At 39.5% G+C, this 19,350-nt stretch overlaps 1 long non-coding RNA gene across 3 annotated transcripts in view; it reads right to left on the bottom strand.

Annotated features, from left to right (window-relative positions):
- LOC147584221 (uncharacterized) overlaps positions 1–19,350 on the bottom strand; it is a 198,412-nt gene that overhangs the window by 163,712 nt on the left and 15,350 nt on the right. For 2 of the 3 annotated variants that reach the window (XR_015243006.1, XR_015243030.1), the window contains exon 3: positions 9,412–9,525. The exons of the other annotated variant lie outside the window; for it this stretch is intronic. This is a non-coding gene — a long non-coding RNA (uncharacterized LOC147584221). The remainder of the gene's footprint in view (positions 1–9,411; positions 9,526–19,350) is intronic. 3 annotated transcript variants of the gene reach the window in all.

Here is a 19,350-nt window from a genome sequence, read left to right as displayed (position 1 = left end):
TGTTCTTTTATCATATTAAGTAAAACCTTTCATCTAGATGCCAGTTCTTCTGGTGAACTGCTCTGGAAGTCTCAGGCCTTTGTGAACACTCCAGAAGGGAAAGGACCTAGGGCCGACAGATGAATACAAAACAACTTCACCCCAAAATTCAAACAGGGACCCAAAAGATAGATGCTTCCTCATTGCCTACCTCTGAATTCTATGTTTTATTCAGGTCTTTCCCAGCATGACCCTTGTCCTTTGAATTCAATTCCTTCCAATTTAGCCCCTTGCTTCTTTAATCTGACTTCTCCCTCATCCCACTTTCCTTTTCCCAGTTGTTTAAGGCTGGAATATCATTCTTCTGCCCAGAAATTTCCAACATTTTAAACTTTTTTAAGATCATTTCTCAGGGCGTCCGGGTGGCTCAGTCTCAGTTAAGTGTCTGACTTCAGCTCAGGTAATGATCTCACAGTTCATGGGTTCGAGTCTGCATCAGGTTCCGTGCTGACCATGTGGAGCCTGCTTGGGATTCTCTCTCTGCCCTTCACTTGCTCGCACGCTCTCTCTCTCTCTCTCTCAAAATAAATAAATAAACTAAAAAAAAAAAAAAAAAAGAAGGGGCACCTGGGTGGCTCAGTCAGTTGAGCGACCGACTTTGGCTCAGGTCATGATCTCACGGTTTGTGAGTTTGAGCCCCTCATTGGGCTCTGTGCAGCCAGCTCAGAGCCTGGAGCCTGCTTCTGATTCTGTGTCTCCCTCTCTCTCTGACCCTCCCCCACTCAGGCTCTGTCTCTCTCTGCCTCAGAAATAAATAAACATTAAAAAAAAATTAAAAAGGGGCGCCTGGGTGGCGCAGTCGGTTAAGCGTCCGACTTCAGCCAGGTCACGATCTCACGGTCCGTGAGTTCGAGCCCTGCATCGGGCTCTGGGCTGATGGCTCAGAGCCTGGAGCCTGTTTCCGATTCTGTGTCTCCCTCTCTCTCTGCCCCTCCCCCGTTCATGCTCTGTCTCTCTCTGTCCCAAAAATAAATAAACGTTGAAAAAAAAAATTTAAAAAAAAAAAAAAATTAAAAAAAAAAAAGAATATCATTTCACTTCCCACTATCCATTCACCTTTTTCAAGATGCATTCTCCCAATTTTCCTCTGGTAAACAACTTCTTCCTTATTCTGTGTAAGTGCTTATAGTGAAATTAACTCCAGCCCTGTCTCCAGGGGTATGCAAGAATTAAATCATATCAATCAAACAATTACCTTCTACCCCCCTTCTCTTACCATTAATCTCTACTTTAAGGTGATGATGAGTTTAGGATGGGCATGTGAACCAATCAGATCTGATGAGATACAAGTTCTAGAACTGCTGACAAAGACAAACTCTGTTTTATTGGGCATAACCTGGGAAGATACAGACCTGTAGTATTGGTGGACATATTTCCAATACATGAAACCCAAGAATGAAGCCACAGTGAATGACCCAGAGTGAAGAGATGGTGTGAGACCACTGTAAGACTATTTACTGCTGCCATTTACTTCTTACGTTACTATTTAATTATCTCAGGAGTAGAATTGTATACCCCTTGAGATCTTGGTACCTTAAGCTATGTTCCTGGTACCTTAAGCTATGTCTAACATAGTTCTATATTTGCTCTACCAAAAAAGAATTACATAAATCTAATAATGTGTACATTATAATAAAAGGTATGTATATCTTTGCCCCACATTCTCATTCACACCCCAAATTCAAATTAACCTGAGAGACGTAAACTATTCTTCCTTCAATGTGCCTCTCATAGTGTGAGCATCTCACCACACTGAATGTGATTCTAGAATTTAAAGAAACCTTAAAACAACACTGTGCATAAACTCAAGGCACCTACTTCATATGGAGCTCAACTGAAGATTTAATGAGATTTTAAGGGAGGAGTGCCTGACTGACTTACTGGGTAGAGCACGCAAACCTTGATCTCAGGAGAGTTCAACTCATCTCTGGTGAGTTTGAGCTCCATGCTGGGCATAAAGATTACTTTAAGGAAAAGAAGAAGGAGGAGAAGGAGGAGAAGGAGGAGAAGGAGGAGGAGGAGAAGGAGAAGGAGAAGGAGAAGGAGAAGGAGAAGGAGAAGGAGAAGGAGAAGGAGAAGGAGAAGGTTTTAAGGTAATTTTCACTATGAATATTTGTGTGTTAAGTTGATTTCACGAACAAGCTCCTGAATAATATGCAACTCTGTTTTATGTGACAGGCTACTGCAGACCCCAGTCATACTAAACTCTGAAGAGAGATTGATGTGGGGTCCCTGGGTGGCTCAGTCAGTTAAGCATCTGACTTCAGCTCAGGGCATGATCTCATGGTCTGTGGGTTTGAGCCCCGTGTCAGGCTCTGTGCTGACACCTCAGAGCCAGGAGCCTATTTTGGATTCTGTGTCTCCCTCTCTCTCTGGTCCTCCCCTGCTCATACTCTGTCTCTGTCTCTCTCTCAAAAATAAATAAACATTAAAGTTTTTGTTTGAATAAAAAAGAGAGATTGATGTGATTTAAGTGTCTGTAGCAGGAGCTTTATATGACATTTCTTTTTTTTATGTTTTTTTTTAATTTTTGAGAGAGAGAGAAGAGAGAGAGAGAGAGAGCACGTGTGCACGAGCAAGTGGGGGAGGGGCAGACAAAGAGGGGGACAGAGGATCCAAAGTGGGTTCCACCCTGACAGCAGCAAGCCCGAAACAGGGCTTGAACTCATGAGCTGTGAGATCATGACCTGAGCCAAAGTTGGATGCTCAACCAACTGAGCCGCCCAAGGGCCCCAATATGGCATTTGATAGCATACTATAGGAGAAACTTGTCTACTTCTCAGCTTGATTTTCAGTCTCCAGAAGACCATCATTGATTGTCATGAGTCCATGGGGACAGGACAGGTAACTCAGAGAGAATCTGCAATATGAGAGTGTATAAACCTTTAAATTCTTATAAAACAGTTCCTTTTCCTTTTTAGCAATGCTTATGCTTCTCTGAGCCTCATTATGGTTTTTGTCAAGGAGAGCTGATGAATAGGAACATAAAAATATGAAAGTCCCAGTACCAGGTATCAGAGTGAGACCTCAGAGATGTATCAGGGCCTCAGACAGAGACTGACCTTGAGGTACATGTAGGCAGATGGGACGCTGACAGCCTCACACAGATGCCTGTGTCCTAGCATGGTACACAGGCACAGAACATTCCTATCTCCTCTAGCCTGGCATAGAAGAAACAGCAGAGAGAGCTACCTGAGCAGAAGGGGCCATGAAGACTGCTAAATGTAAAGGATAGAGAGAATGTGGAGACCAGCATGGACGGGTGACCACAGGCCAGGTGGGACAACGTACAGTCCAGAGATCCCAGTGTAGAAACTGCTGCTTCAAGATCCCTGGAGCATAGGAATATATGAGAGGCTCTTCTGGCCCCACTTGCCAGGCATTCCACATAGCCATTCCCCCAGAACGGCACTGGGGCACCAGAGCTTAGAGCCCCTCTCGAAGGCTCCACTGGTTCCCCTTCTCACCCTCCAGCCTACAGGATCTTTCTCTAATCTTGAGGGAAGCCCTATTCTCTTCCTCCTACTCTTTCTAAATATTTTTTCCATACCCAAAATACTCTTAGTTCCCTAAGGACTTAGGGTTTGGAACACAACTCTGGAGAGGTTCTTTCTATGCTGTCACTTCCCTTCCTGAGGTGATGAGCTCAGAGCTGACCATCTGCTCCAAATGGAGAGAGGAAAGGAAGTGCCAAAAAATATATAATAATAAATCTCAAAGATACTATTCCACAATATTTTCTTCCTAAATTAAATATTTATAGCCCTGTAAATGTACTCTATCTGTAGGTGTTACTCCTCACCCTCACCAACTGCACCCTTCCGAACACACACGTACCACAGGTTGAGACCTGGGTCCAAATCCCAGATGAGAACTGCTGTGCACAAAGCAGCCCCTGACCACAGGAGTGTTATTTCCCCCAGGCTCCCAAAGATGAGAATAGACCATGGGTGAGTTCTTCCCCTTATAATGCTCCCTATCTGAAGTTCCCCAGGAAATTCTTCCATCCCTCGTTAATAATCCCTTGGCTCCCTGCCCCCCAAATTCACCCATCACTTCCACTGAACTGAGAGGAGGCCTTGAGGGACTCACTTTACAAAAGAAGTGAAAGCTTTTGTTGACTTAAATAAGGCAGCAGGTGTATGACCAGGCTCCCCAACCTGACTCTCCACCGTAACTTCATGCCTAAAATCTTTAATATCTCTGAGCTTTAGAGGTCTGGAGAAAGAAGGGATATGAGGGTTTACTGAACCCAGACTCTCGAAGGTACAAAATGGCTCTATTCTCTGTCCTCTAAGTTTTCTGAGACGCTTTCCTCCTACCTTCACTGAGTAGGCCTTAGCTCCAATATTAGTGGCTGATGGTTTCATTTAAGGTAATTTCACCATTAAAATATTCTTCTCTTCCTACTAACAAAACAAAATAGGGGTGTTCTTGTACTTCACCAGAGTCTTAGAACTGTCCACCTTCCAATGCAGAGCAGCGTCCTCTCAAGGCTTGTTAAGGAGTCCTTCTCCAAGAGATGTCTGGCTGTGGCCCTGGCCACTGCATCAATCCATAGCACAGTAAAGGGACACCCACTTGGCAGAGCATCAGGATCCTTCTGCCTTGGAAGCTACCTTAAGAACAGCCTGGGTCAGGGGATCCCAAAAGAGCTGCTATGATAACTGCCCATCTGTGCCATCTGTCAGGGCCTGAGCTGGTGCTGCTGGAATCACTCCTTCCTCTCCGGAATCCACTGGCTAAAATCACTGTCTGAGAAAGATGCCTTGAAAAGAACATATCATGCACCTACCTTTTTAACTACCTTCTTGGTACTCATAGAACTCAGATCTACCCATTAACTTTATTAAGGTTAACAATTGTCCTCTTCCTTCTCTCCACCACTCTCAAGTTGCCCAAAAACTTCAAAGCATTTTTTGTAGAACTATTGCCAATTTAAATTTCACTACAGTCCCCTGGTTTTCCTGAAATCACTGGTATCTTGAGTACCTACCTTGTCTTGGCATGGGATCACAGTGTTGCCCCAAATGGCTTGGCCCTAATTCTGGAGAGTATCAGTAATCTGTATTTCAGGATGTGCTGCATGAGGAATCACAGCAATTCCGGACAGGCCTCCATGGGTATTGCATACAAGTCTTGACCCTCAAAGCAAGTGTCCTACCAACACAATATTATTTTTCTATAATTCAGTCTAGCTTTTGTTTTAAGCTCCATTTCACTAAGAGGCAGAAATGATATCTGGTCCTTTGTCATTCTTCCTTTCCCCACTGCCCTTTTCCTGGGTTGTAGCTAAGTCCCCAGGGATTCCACAGTGCCCTGCTATTACTGGTCACCTACTAAGGCATCCGATGTCCTGTCTGGTTTTCTCTCATCACCATTAAGACCTCCCTCACTTCTGTCTGCAGGGCGAGTCCAGTGACTTCCTCCCCTGCTTATGAGCCCTGCTTCAGTGACTCAGGAACTTCTGTGAGGCCATTTGTGGCTGGTATGCTGAAACACACCATGTAGCAGTTCCTGTTCTGGATTTAGATCCTTCCCCATGGTTTCTCCTGGAAAGTGGGCAGAGAGCCCTATCTTGGGTCTCACAAACCTATCTCAGGTTGCAGATTCTCCAGAACATTTGGAGTTAAGTCTCAGAAACACTGGTCATTCCCTGCCAAGGGCTTGGCCTGAAAGACTATGTAGGATGACCATTTTCCACCCATGCCTGGAGAAGTAAAGAAAGCTTGTGTGGAAAGAGAATCAAACAGGTCCCCATAGAGAAGCAGAAAAATAAAGAAAAGGAGCCAGGAAATTGCTACCTTGGATCCTAATGGTTTTTTGGTCATAGTCTAGTTCCTCATGAGGCCAGAATGAATCTTGGCTTTTGGATTCTTTAACATAAACTTTTATCTTTCCAAAAAAATTTAATTTGAGTAGGTATCTGTTAAAATGGATTCACATCTTACTTCCAGGTTTGATTTTAAAGTCAGTAACTTTTTAAAAATCACATACAGTAAAACTATCCTTAAAATACACTGATTAGGGATGCCTGGGTGGCTTAGTTGGTTAAGTGGCTGATTCTTGATCTCAGCTTAGGTCATGATCTCATGGTTCATGGGTTCGAGCTCTATATTGGCTCTGCATGCAGAGCCTGCTTAGGATTCTCTCTCTCTCTCTCTCTCTCTCTCTCTCTCTCTCTCTCTCTCAAAGTAAATGAATAAACTTTAAAAAAAAATACATTGGTTAAAAATTATAGTGTGCAATTTTTTTGGCAACTACAAGTTGATTTTATGGCCCCCCCCTAATTTATCACTTATAAGTGTTTCACCATTCACTTCAATTAATTCTTCAATTTCTTCTTCAAGAATGTGGATGAATCTATCACCACTAATATACCTGATCACCAGAACAATACATTTCTTTCCATTGTCAATGACAAGAATAATTTTAAAATTAAATCATTCATACATTATTTCCATAGGTTTTGACCAACCGGCACTGACTGCTGACTACTTCAATCCTCTGTATTATTTAAACTTTTTCTTTCAATTTCTTTCTCTCTTGCTTTCACTCTTCATTTAAAGAAATTCTGAAGTTGAATAAGTTAATTATGCATATGATGAAATCCTATTACACTTGCAAACAAGCAAATGACATTGGAGATCACCTGCTTTTAGGACAACTTCTATTCATTCTGCCAATGTGGAAACTAAGGGCCAGAGAGCAAGTGCTCACAGTCATTTCAAAAGTATAGAGTGGTGATTAAGAATATAAGCTCTGGAATTAGCTACCAGGGTTAAATGCTGGCTCCACTACCTACTAGCTATGTGCCGTTGGGCAAGTTCCCTAATCTCTCTGGCCTCAATCTTTTCCTCTGTAAAATGAGCATAATTATAATAGTATCTACCTCACTGAGGTGTTGTGATTAAACATGAAAGTATAAGTGAAGGGCTTTGAGCAGCACTTAGCACATAGTGAATGTTCAGTAGAGGGGAGACTGGCTGGCTCAGTCAGTAGAGGATGCAACTCTTGATCTTGGGGTCATGAGTTCAAGCCCCGTGTTGGGCCTAGAGCTTACTTAAAAAAAATTTTTTTTAAGTGAATGTTCAGTATATGTTAGCTGTTGGTTTTTATTAGTCCAAGGACATGAGCCAATTAGTAGCAAAGCTGAAATGAAAACTGAGCTTTCCAAATACTTGGCTGGTGCTCTCCCCGTGCCAGGATCTCTCTCATTGTGTTGTCACGACAGTGACCGGCCAATAGTAAGAAGTCAGTATATGCTTGTTGGATGAGTGCAGAGGTGATAATAATCTCTGATCACAGATCACTCCTGTCCTACATGGCACTGCTCTGATCACAGAGCAAAAATCCATGTGTTGGACTTTCAGTGATAATAATGGTGAGTCAAATGAGTCCTTGCAAAAATAATTTATTTAGGAAAATACGCATAATATATTTCTAAATATTCCACAAATTTGAGATGAATGGTGCTAAATATATATATACATATAAGAATATATATATTGTATAGAATAATGTATATATATATATTATATATATATATACATGTATATATATATATACATATATATAAGAATAATGTGGAAATTTTGTGCATCAAAATGTTAACACTATGGTATATAATTTGGAGTGTTCTTTTGTTGTTTTCCTTTGGGCTTTTATTCACTCTCAAGTGTTCTTCAGGGAGCATGGATTTTTTTTTTTTACTAGAAGAAACAAATAAATTATTTCATTTAAAGGTAGATGGACCAAACTAAAAGTGAGTTAAATACAAATGGAAAAATTATTGATAGTATCCTTTGTCAGTAATTCTTCATAATTCCCCAGCTTCATAAGGCAATTTTGATGGAGTTCAATATGAACAACTCAAGATTATGAAAGTAATTACATTTAGCTTAATTAAAATGACTAATTGTTCCACTTCTGCTCACATAACACCTGGTAGGACTGATGCTCAGGAGGCTGGGCCTAAACAGCTTAAAAAATGCACAGGTGCTAATTAAGAAAAAAATGTTTTCCAAAAATCTCAAGTAGACCACAACTTGGGGTCAGAAATATCACATTTGGCTTGAAATTACATGTCATATACTCCTAAACACATAAGCAGATAAATGTACAAATGAATAATAATAAGAGGTAGATGCCATGTAGTATGTGACACCTTGTCAAAAGTTACTGCGAGAAAAACGTTTAATCCATCGGTGGTTTTGCTTTTCAAAGCTTCCCCCTTCTCTTCTCCCTCTGCCCATTCAAATCAACTGAAGTGAGTGGATATAACAGTGGAATACTGAGTGTGGTGGGCAGCCTTGAAAATGGCCCCGGTGATTACCATCTCTTCCTCTTCAGAATGGCATTCTATAACCCCCATCCCTGTCTTGAGTGTGGGCTGGACTAGTGGATTACTTGTAACAAATACATTATGGCAAAAGTGGTAGGATGTCACTTGCAAGATTAGGTTACAAAAAGACTGTAATTTCCTTCTTGGCCACCCTCCAAGGGAAGCCAGCTGCCATGTTATGAGCTGTTCTAGGACTGTTCCTGTCCTACATGGCAAGGAACTGATGTCTCCATCCAAAGGCCAACAAGGACCTGAGGGCTACCAACAATAATATGTGTGAGACTGGGTAAGCAGATCCTCCCCAGTCAAGTCTTGAGAAAATGACAGCTCCACCAAACACCTAACCTGCAGCCTTGTGAGGGAGCAGAGGCACCCAGTTCAGCAACCCCCAGGCTTCCTGACCCATGGAAATTGTGAGATAATAATGTTTGTTTTAAGCCCCTAAGTTTTGCTGTAATTTGTTATGAAGCAATAGATACCTAGTAGACTGGAGAACAAAAAGAAAGCTTAAACTAATATCATACAATATAATCAATTAGTAACAATAATAATAGGAATAAAAACTAGAACAATTTGGGTAACAAAATAATGTTGCATTAGATCATAAAGTGGAATTGGATTATAATGTATACATACATTGATACTGATATATATAAATTATTGAAAAAAAGGAGGAAGGAAGGCATGTATCTTACAGAAAAATTCCAAATAATACATATTAGCTTCTCCCTATTACAAGGAGGTAGATTAATCTCCCATGAAGGGATGAACTTAAAGATTTGATTCCAAAGAATATAGTATAGATAGGGGAAATGTGACTTTACAATGGAGAAACCTGGAAAACTCCACTTTATCTAAGTGATCAAGACTAACAACAGCAGGGATAAGTCATGTGGATATATATTGCCCTTTCCCCACAGGGGCACCACACCTCTGTGGTATTCTTCCCCAGAACTCATAACCCAGTCTAATCATGAGAAAAATAGCAGACAAATTCATAGTAGGGGATATTCTACAAAGTATCTTACCAGTACTGCTCAAAACCATCAAGGTCATGAAAAACAAGACTGGGAAACTATCATGAACCAGTGGAGACTATGGAGATGTAACAACTAATGCAATGTAGTGTCCTGGACTGGATCCTAGAACAAAAAAGGGACATCAGTAAAAAATAAATAAATAAATAAATAAATAAATAAATAAATAAATAAATAAATAAATAAGCCTTCTCCACTTCTCCCTGTATGTCTCTCTTCTGTGTGTCTTTTATAAGGACACTTGTCATTAGATTTACAGCCCAATCAAATAATCCAGAACAATCCCATCTTGAGATCCTTAATTTAATTACATCTGCAAAGACTCTTTTTCCAAATAAGGTCACATTCACATATTCCAGGAGTTAGTTTGTGGACATATATTTTGGAGGGCCACCATTCAATCTACTACAGATGTTAACATTAGGAGACGATGGATGAAGTGCACATAGGAACTTGCTATATTGCCTTTGCAAATTTTCTGTGCACATAAAATTATTCTAGAATAAATCATACTTAAAAAAATAGTTAACATTTAAGCAAAGTTGGCTTTTGACATAAAAATTCAGAGACTGAAATAGTAAAAAGAGGTATCCACAGACATCATTTTGAGGACAGCAACATTGGCACAGCAGACAGCAACACTGGCAGCAGCTGTTATCTATAATTTTGTAAAGAATAACACTTAGATTAATAACAATACTATAGAAGACACTTGAAATAATTTTGTTTTTTGTAAGTACATCTAAGTTACCAAAGATGGAAAACCATCCTGCTCTTTCAAATATCTTCAACCAGAACTTGGAAGTGAAGGATGTGAATTTACTTTTATGTTTGGTTACTTTTCCTACCCTTTTTAATTACAGATTTAGAAGAAAGGGGTCATATGTGTGTATATATATATATATATATATATATATATATATATATATATATATATTTACAGATTCAACATCACAGCACATTTCCAAACTCTACAAAATTTGCTCTAATTTATTCAGTGCTTTAAACAAACGCAAGATAAATAGTTCCAATGGTTGATCCTTCTTCTGTATTTATCAACAAAGGCATTCCTACAGTTCAAACCTGTGATTTAAAAGCTTAAAATTATTATGTGGAGTTGCCCTACCCAACTTTTTTTTTTTGGTCTCCTTTCTGAGATACATTCCTATCTAATGAACATTGATCTGCTTTCTTTTAATTTCCTTGGGTTATTTTCCTTAATATTATAAAGTGGGATCTATTGTTTCAAATGGTTCATGTTGAAAAGTGATTTCAAGTTTATATAGAATTCTCACTCTTGTGGTTAGAACTCTGCACCTTTTTGGTATAGGGGGAAAAGTCTGCAGTTAGATGACAGTCAGATATGGACAAATTCCCACAGACATGGAGTACAGGAATGTCAGGTTCCACAGCCCTGGGATCTAGCCCTGACTACAGACCAAACTTCACTGACTTGGTAGAATGACCACTCTTTCTTTCCAGAGTCATCCAGGGTCAGATAGAGATTAACAGAAAAAACAGGAAATTGATTCTCCATTGCAAGTTTCTCTGTGCTTCTGAACACAGAACATGCAAACCCTCTTAAAAATAAAGCACTTGGGGCACCTGGATGGCTTAGTCGGTTGGTTAAGCATTCGGCTTCGGCTCAGGTCATGATCTTGCAGTTTGTGGGTTCGAGCCCTGCGTCAGGCTCTGTGCTGACAGCTCAGAGCCTGGAGCCTGCTTCAGATTCTGTGTCTACCTCTCTCCCTGCCCCTCCCCCACTCACGCTCTGTCTCTCTCAAAAATAAATAAACATTTAAAAACAAACAAACCACTTAGGAAACTCATTAGGGAGAGTGCAATCCCTGGCTTTTTCCCTCTGAGGAAAATACACACTGTTCTTCTCATACCTCATCTTTTCCTCATCATCAGATTCTAAAATTAGAACCTATTGTGCTGTTTAAAGTGACATATTTACCAATGTTGAAAAGAAAGCGAAGATATAAGATATTATAATGTTTAAAAACTATACAAATCACTTTTTCCTCTAGTAGCCAGTTTTTAAATCATAAAACCATGCGCTTTCTTTACCAATCCAAAGATGTCCTCCTACTTGTCCTTCTTTACCTCTTCCTGTCTCATTTGAACCATTATGAACACTCCCTTTCCTCACGCCTATATCCCAAATGTAAGTTCTAGTCATCCCACCTCAAATCAAATGATCTCTGAGAAGTTCCCAACTGTTCAGTTCTACTTGCCTAGTGTTATCTTCTGAGAGAAGCCCTTACTTCAATTGCAGGAAGAAATTTCCTGGCAGTTATCTTCTTTAATTTCCCACCATCTGTTTCTTTCTATGTTCTTCCAATCTTCCTTTCTTCACAGTGATCATCCATTTTAATCACTGAATTTCATAAGACAAAGTTGCCTATGTGACCACACCCCTCCCTCACCAATATCCTTTGGACTGTTCTAGAGGAACAATTATAACACTCAGACTATTAAACTAGGCATGCCAGAGGGGCATTAAGCTAAACTTTTTTGCGGGGAGGCATAACGTAGGGCATCTAAGTCTTACAGGGCAATAGCAGGCTCTGAGTACATTGCTTCTTTTCCCCATATTCTATCATTTTGAGGATCCTTGGAGAGGGCTGACTCTAGACTATTCATGAAGACTTTCACACCAGGCTATAAGATTCCTCAATGTAAATGATAGCTACTGCCACTGTTACCCTCCCTAGAATCCTACAGGGTTGAAGTCCACTGTTGCTTTCTTCCATTTGTTGTCAGTCTTCTTCCCATTTTACAGATCTCCTTATGTTCCAGCTTCCCATTTGCCTGAACACATAGTTTCCTCACTACATCTAAATATTGTTTAAAATTTTAAAAGATACTCCAAGTTATTTTACCTATTCTCCCAAAATAACATCTGGTATTTCGAATCATAGCCATGATACAAGAGTGAAAATATGAACTTTATTGTGGCTATAAATATGAATGAAAATACTTATAAGAGTGGCTCAAGAATAACCTATTCACAGAAAATTAATACCTTTATTATAATAAAGAAACTGTTCATAATAACTGATAAGTCATTCAAAAGTGATCTAAGAAAAGGACTTCAGAAACTAATTAAGTTGTGACATCTGGACTACATAGATCAATCAGCAAGAACAGAAAACGCTGAAAGAGTGAGATTTTCAGTCAGAAGATTAAGGCTCAAATCCTATCTCTGCTACTTACTAGCCATATGACCTTGAATAAATTTCTTAACTTTTGAAGTATATGCACCCAATACCTTTTTTAGTAAAGTAGTTGTGCTACCATTTTTCATGCCTCCTTATATCCATTCCCTTTGACTTTCAGCTCCTCCCATTAAAAGTGGAGATTTTGGGGGCACCTAGGTGGCTCAGTCGGTTAAACATCCGACTTGAGCTCAGGTTATGATCTCATGGTTTGTGGGTTTGAGCCCCACATCAGGCTCTGTGCTGACAGCTCAGAGCCTGGAGCCTGCTTCAGATTCTGTATCTCCCTCTTCTGTATCTCCCTTCTCCTGCTTGTACTCTCTCTCTCTCAAAAATAAATAAACATTAAAAAAATTTTTTTTTAAAGTGGAGACTATTACCTCATTCCCTGAATGAGGGTAACCTTGTACTTTGGTCCATAGGATGCAGGAGAAGTAGCAAGATGCAGTACCTCACCTGAGCCTTGAGAGGACTTCTGCCTTCACTCACTCTCCTGGAACCCTCTGACATGCATGTTAACAAGCCCAGGCTAGCCTGCTGGAGACATAAGTCCAGTCACTCCTATGGGGCCCAGCTGAGAAGATCGCCAAACTCCAGACCTATGAATGAGGTCATCCCAAACCACTCAGTTCCCAGAAATCTGCCAACTTACTGAAGATGCATGAGTAAGCCTGTTTAAGATCAGCTGAGCCTGTTCTAAACCAGAAGAATCACCCAACCAAGCCACAGACATGGTTAACTAAAGTCTTATTGTTTCAGGCTAGTAAGTTTTGGGACAATTACCTACCCAGCAATAGCTAACTGATACATATACTATATAGGTTGTTGTGAAGGTTAACTGAAAATAACACAAAACACATCATGTACTCCTTGCCATGCTTAGCACCTGGTAAGTGTTTGATAAATTGCAGTTATTTTTATTATCATACCAAAATCATCTGTATTTTTAGGTTTATGAAGTAACATTCCAAAAGACGGTGTTTTCTAATATTTCTGTTTGAAATCTGTATCAGGCAGGGTACAAATGACAGAAATCCAAATCAACTTACATTAAACAAAAAAGGAGTGGTTTATTAGAGCTAACATCATACAGAACTAGAGCCAGACCTCAAACAACATCACCATTTCTTTCCTCTCTTCTTTGTCTCTCTCAGTGTAGGCCTCATTCTGACAATTGCAGAAGGCCTGCTCCACAGAATGATAAAATTAGCCATCCTCAGCTACTCATCCAGCTCCAGGAACTCAAAAGCAAAAGCAGTTTTCCACTATAGGAAAGTCTCAGACCAGGGCTCTCATTGGCCTAGCTTGGGTCATGAGTCATATCTTAACCAATCACAATGGCCAGGGGGAAGAGGCTCTCTGACCCCATTAGGTCTTATGTAAATCCTTGTGTAAAGAGAAACAGTAGAGACTGCACTAAAAGAGTAGGAAAAAAGAGGAAATGTGCTGAGTTGCAAAAATAATACTGCCAGAAGCCTGGAATAATAACATGTGCTGCTGCCACCCTCTAATTCATGACATGTACAGTTGCCTCTTATTACCACTGGCCTACATCTGTGGACTTGGAAGTCTATAGCTGTGTAAGGAAGAAAAATAACCTGCCCTCAGAAACAGAATTCAGTGCTCTTTGTTTACTTCTTTCTCTGTAAACACTCCTTATAAGTCTCTTAACCACCATGATGTGGAGCAGCTCCGGGAACATAAGGGAAATTAAACTAATGCATATATATTTTTAAGGAAAGGCATTGTATTACACTTGACTTTCTATTCTCTTACTCTTATTCTATTGCATTCTAACAAGGTTTTTGGTGTTCTGGATACTGAGATTTTAGAGCCTTAAGCTGCCATGGCTGAATTTACACCTAAGCTTTAAAGATGATGTCTCTTGTGAACTAATCATAGGATTGTGGAGATAGAAGAAAACTTAGAGATCATTTAAATCCAAATTGGGTGAAAATAGCAAAGATATCTCAAATTATAGGCTTTGGAGTCACGGGTGCCACGGTTTTTGCTTTCGCTGCGCTGTTCTAGTTCAATGTATGACATAGATGCTGCTGTATATATAAACATGCAATCCATGTATTGTGCTATATTTCAAAAATCCTCCATTCAGTATCATTACAAAGACTGAATGTCTTTAAAATTCAAAGCTAATAAGTACACGATCTAATTTATAACAAATTATTGCTATTGCTCAAGAGGTCAACCCAGAAATGAAGAATTCCAGCAAAGAACTGAGCAGATTAAGATAAATGTTGCCTTCTCATTTTGTCTATTTTATGATATTCTAATCAGTGGCTCATTTTCATTTGAACTGAAATACACACCTTACTGTATAATTTTAAATAACTAAACTAGTTAAAGCAATGATTTAGTTGTGCCAACCCTTTCCAGGGCATGTCAGAGACTCTGACGGGAATTTATAGTTACATTACCTTACCTTACAGAGCAGTTTTATTATGAAGAGACTTAACATTCAAGACAAACTAAGTCTATTTTTTGTTGCACAATGAGTAAGAACATGCAGAACTATCTCATGAATTCCAAGAGTTCTGGGGAGTTCTTTAATATTTAATTGTATTTAATTGACATTCCTTTTATCTCCTTCAATTTAGTTTGCCTGTGACTTTCCAGCTATAAAATGTAAAAACCACATGTAAACTGAATCAGCAGAATTAATATGGGTAAAACTCTTAAAATATATGTGCTCAAAATGCCGTATCTTACTAAAGCTTATCTATATAAAGTTTAGCAGAGGAAAACTACTAGAGAAATGCAGAAGATAACATTAACACTATATCTAGGCACAAAACACAATCAGTATGCTGAAAGAAAATGGAGATCCCCTAATGAAATTTTTTTTCTGAAAGAAGTTCTGGGTATAAATATTTATAAATACTAAAATTTTATACGTATAGAAGACATATATTGTGTATCTTGATTGTGAAGTGAAATTGAAAAAGAACTACATAGCTAAAACAAAGCAGGAGATCATCTACAAGTGAAGAAACTTGGGACCCAAAGAGGTGGGTGACTTGAACCTATGAACACTGCTATTTGGTGAAAGCCCACAACCAGAATCCATGGCTCTGGCATTCCCACTATCTATTTATTAGGTTGGTCTGCACAGGATGCAAGCAGAAAGCAGCTTTATTCTTTTCTACACTGTCTCTTCAAACCTGCTTTCTGGACTCCTTTTCTAAACCCTTGAATGGAAGGTCTAATAGCTCTCTCTATCCCTTTAAGTTGCAAGAATAATCTTACGTATGTTAAAAGTCTCTTGTTTACTATCAAAATTCCAACATCTTATTGAATTTATTAAATTTTTTTTTCAACGTTTTTTATTTATTTTTGGGACAGAGAGAGACACAGCATGAACGGGGGAGGGGCAGAGAGAGAGGGAGACACAGAATCGGAAACAGGCTCCAGGCTCCGAGCCATCACCCCAGAGCCCGACGCGGGACTCGAACTCACGGACCGCGAGATCGTGACCTGGCTGAAGTCGGACGCTTAACCGACTGCGCCACCCAGGCGCCCCCCCAACATCTTATTGAATTTAAATTGGCTCCCCTGAGCTATCTTCCTAAGATGCAGGCCTGTGGGGTTAGGTTACTCTACCTTTCTTGCCCTTAAAAATAACCCCACTTCTGGTCTAGGGGAAACACACACCTTTGCTACACCCCTTTCATGGTGGAGAAGATTGTTTCTACCAAAGGTCTCTCTCTCTTTTGAGCTACTGCCAGGTATGGGTAACTTCAGCCAGTCTCTCTTAGTGAGTATCACTGTCCTTGAGTCTCCCAAATTCCAAGGCATACATGTCAAGCTCTCCCAGAAGTTCCCCATGGGGAGATGGGTATCTTACGGCACACTAATGAGTCTCTCAAACAGTCCTCATCACCAACTCTTCAACTCCAACCTCAGAGGTAAGCAATGGGCTAAATACAGGCAGAACTGGTTACCCAATCATTTGACATGACCCATTTAGGTAATAACTTTAGAATTTGGAAGCACTTGGTACCTATTATGTTTATCTTGGCATTGGGGCTTTGACCATATCTTTGAGACAACAGGAATAAAGGTCACATTTTAAATCTGATACTGCCTCTGCTAACTAAAGACATGGAGAAGGAAAAAAAACATATATTAGAATTAATGAGATAAATTAATATTGAGAAATGTTCAAAGTTACCTTTTCTCTTTTTAAAATGTTTATTTGTTTTGAGAGACAGAGAGAGCGAGAGCAGGCATGTGGGCAAGGGAGAGGCAGAGAGACAGGGAGAGAGAGAATCCAAGCAGGCTCTGCGCTTTTGGCACAGACCCCAATGGGGGCTCAATCTCATGAACCGTGAGATCATAACCTGAGCTGAAATCAAGAGTGGTACACTTAACTGACTGAGCCACCCAGGCATCCCTCAAAGATGCCTTTTCTTAAGGATTTTTTTTTAGCTTAATAATGGGTTAAGAAAATAACCATAAACACAGAATTGGAAGGGACTTTTAAATTCATTCAACTATCTATCAGTTGCTAAGACATTTCCATGCTTGAATACTCTAATAATGGAGAAGTCACCATCTTTTGAAATAGTCTGTACCTATCTGGGGTTGCTTGCAACCATCAGAGGGTCATTACATGAAACGCAAAACTGTCTAAGGTCTCCACCCCCTCGATTTTAATTTGAACACAGAATAAGTGTAATCCCTCTTTCACATGCAGACTTCCAAATATGTGAAGCCAGTGTTACTCCATCTTCTGATGTAGTATTTTCTAATACTCAGTTTCTTCAGCCATGCCCTTCATAACAGTGTTTGCAGCTCTTATCATCTTGCTTGTCTCCTTCCTGAACAGTCCCTAGCCTAGCAATGCTCCACTCGAGGTACAGCACCCAAAATCGAAGACAGGGTGGTCCAGCCAGTAGAAGAGGGAACATCTCCTCTCTCCTTTGCCATGCCACATTTGTTGAATAAAACCTAAATTAATATTTACTGACAGTCATGGTACACAGCTTATTTATACTATATTCACTGCCAACTACACTCCCTTAAGTCTTTTCTAGATGTGCTACAGCTAAGATATGACTTACCCTGTATATATGCTGTTGATTTTAGGACTCAAGTAGTGGCCTTTACATAGATCCTCTTATTTTTTTTTAATATATATTCTCCTTAAAATCACTCTTCTAGCACTCACCAAGTTCAACTAGCCTAAGATTTCAGAACTCTATTTGACCACTTAATTTATTCTCTTTAACTTCATATCATCTCAAACTTTGTAAGAATGCTTTCAACATCTTCATCCAAATCACTAATAAAAAGTATTAAAGAATAAAGGCCAAGGACATCCCTAGAAACATCCCTCCACTTGACATCAATCTATTAAACAGCACCACCTTGGTAGTTAATCAATTATCAATATACATAATGACACTTATACCTCACTTCAGCCAAAGGTGTGTTGAGAGACCTTGTCAAGTGTGTTGCTCAAATCAGATTTCTAGGTTTTCCACCCTTCCCAGCTCTGGAGGTCTGGACACTTTGTTTAAAAAGGAAAGTTTGCTGTGATGGGTGTTAAACCTAGTCTGGCTTCTCGTGAATAAATGATGCTGTTTCACCAATCATTTATTTTATCTTACAGAATTGATACATTTATTATTATAATTTACTGAAGTCGCTTCTTCTCCTTTTGAAAGTTTGAAGGATAAGAATCCTCAAACTTCTGTCTTTTAGGCCTTTTTGGGCTCTCTATGGTTTCTCACAGATCCCCCCACATCCATGGATGCTCACTTTCAAGTTGCCTCAGTACAAAGGATTTAATTTACTCAGCTGAGAGACTTCATATCTCTAATGGAGCAGCTGGAAATTCTCTTTCAGTGGCTAAAACAAATATTAACATTAATATAACTAAAGCCACTCATGAGAAAGCCAGGCTTTCGGTTTTGAGCTGTTTGAGCTATTCCATGTACCTGAGGAGCGCCTGTCTTACAGAACATCCTCCAACGCTTCTATCTGCTCCCCAAAGAAAGACTCTAGCACCATGAAAGAGCAAAGTTACTGATATGGAAACAGATGTCTCTAAAAATACCCTTGGAAATATATGGACATGAAACACATGCCATATATATATTTAGTTATAAAAATAAAAAATCATATTTTTATCTAGCAACTATTTATTTCCAGATATGTGACTAAGCACTGCAATCAAGTCATACCTGACTTAAAAAAATACTTAGACAGATTGAGCTGTCTAACCCACAAAAGAAGCATCTATGAATAATTCAACCCCAATTGCCATGTATATTTTCTGGCAGGCTGGCTCCTGACTAAAGCACTGGCTTTACTCTCCTGACTGACTGGCTTAGGACATACAGTTCTGTGGCATAGGTAATCTTACCACTTAAAGATGTGTCAGTCTCGTCTGGACTGGAAGCCATAAGATGTTCTTTTGGGTTACTCAAAGTAACATATTAAAACAGGTCTTTCCTGTACAACTTGACCAGATTAAAAACAAAAACAAAACAAAACAAAACAAAAAACAAAACCTAACCTCTAAAAAAATAGTATAAAACAAGGTTTTAAAAACACCTAGGAAGATGGGGTGATTCTACTCAAATATGGATATTCAATTACTCATTTCATTCCAGTTAAAGTGTAACTACAAATTACAGTGAAGATTTTGTCCTTTGCTTGTACTGCCACCTGGTGGTATCCT

Source organism: Puma concolor, chromosome A1 (assembly GCF_028749965.1).
Source record: "Puma concolor isolate L17-30 chromosome A1, mPumCon1.1.hap2, whole genome shotgun sequence".
Lineage (NCBI taxonomy): Eukaryota > Metazoa > Chordata > Mammalia > Carnivora > Felidae > Puma > Puma concolor.
Note: the sequence above shows the minus strand (reverse complement) of the source record. Positions and strands in the feature narration are given on the sequence as shown.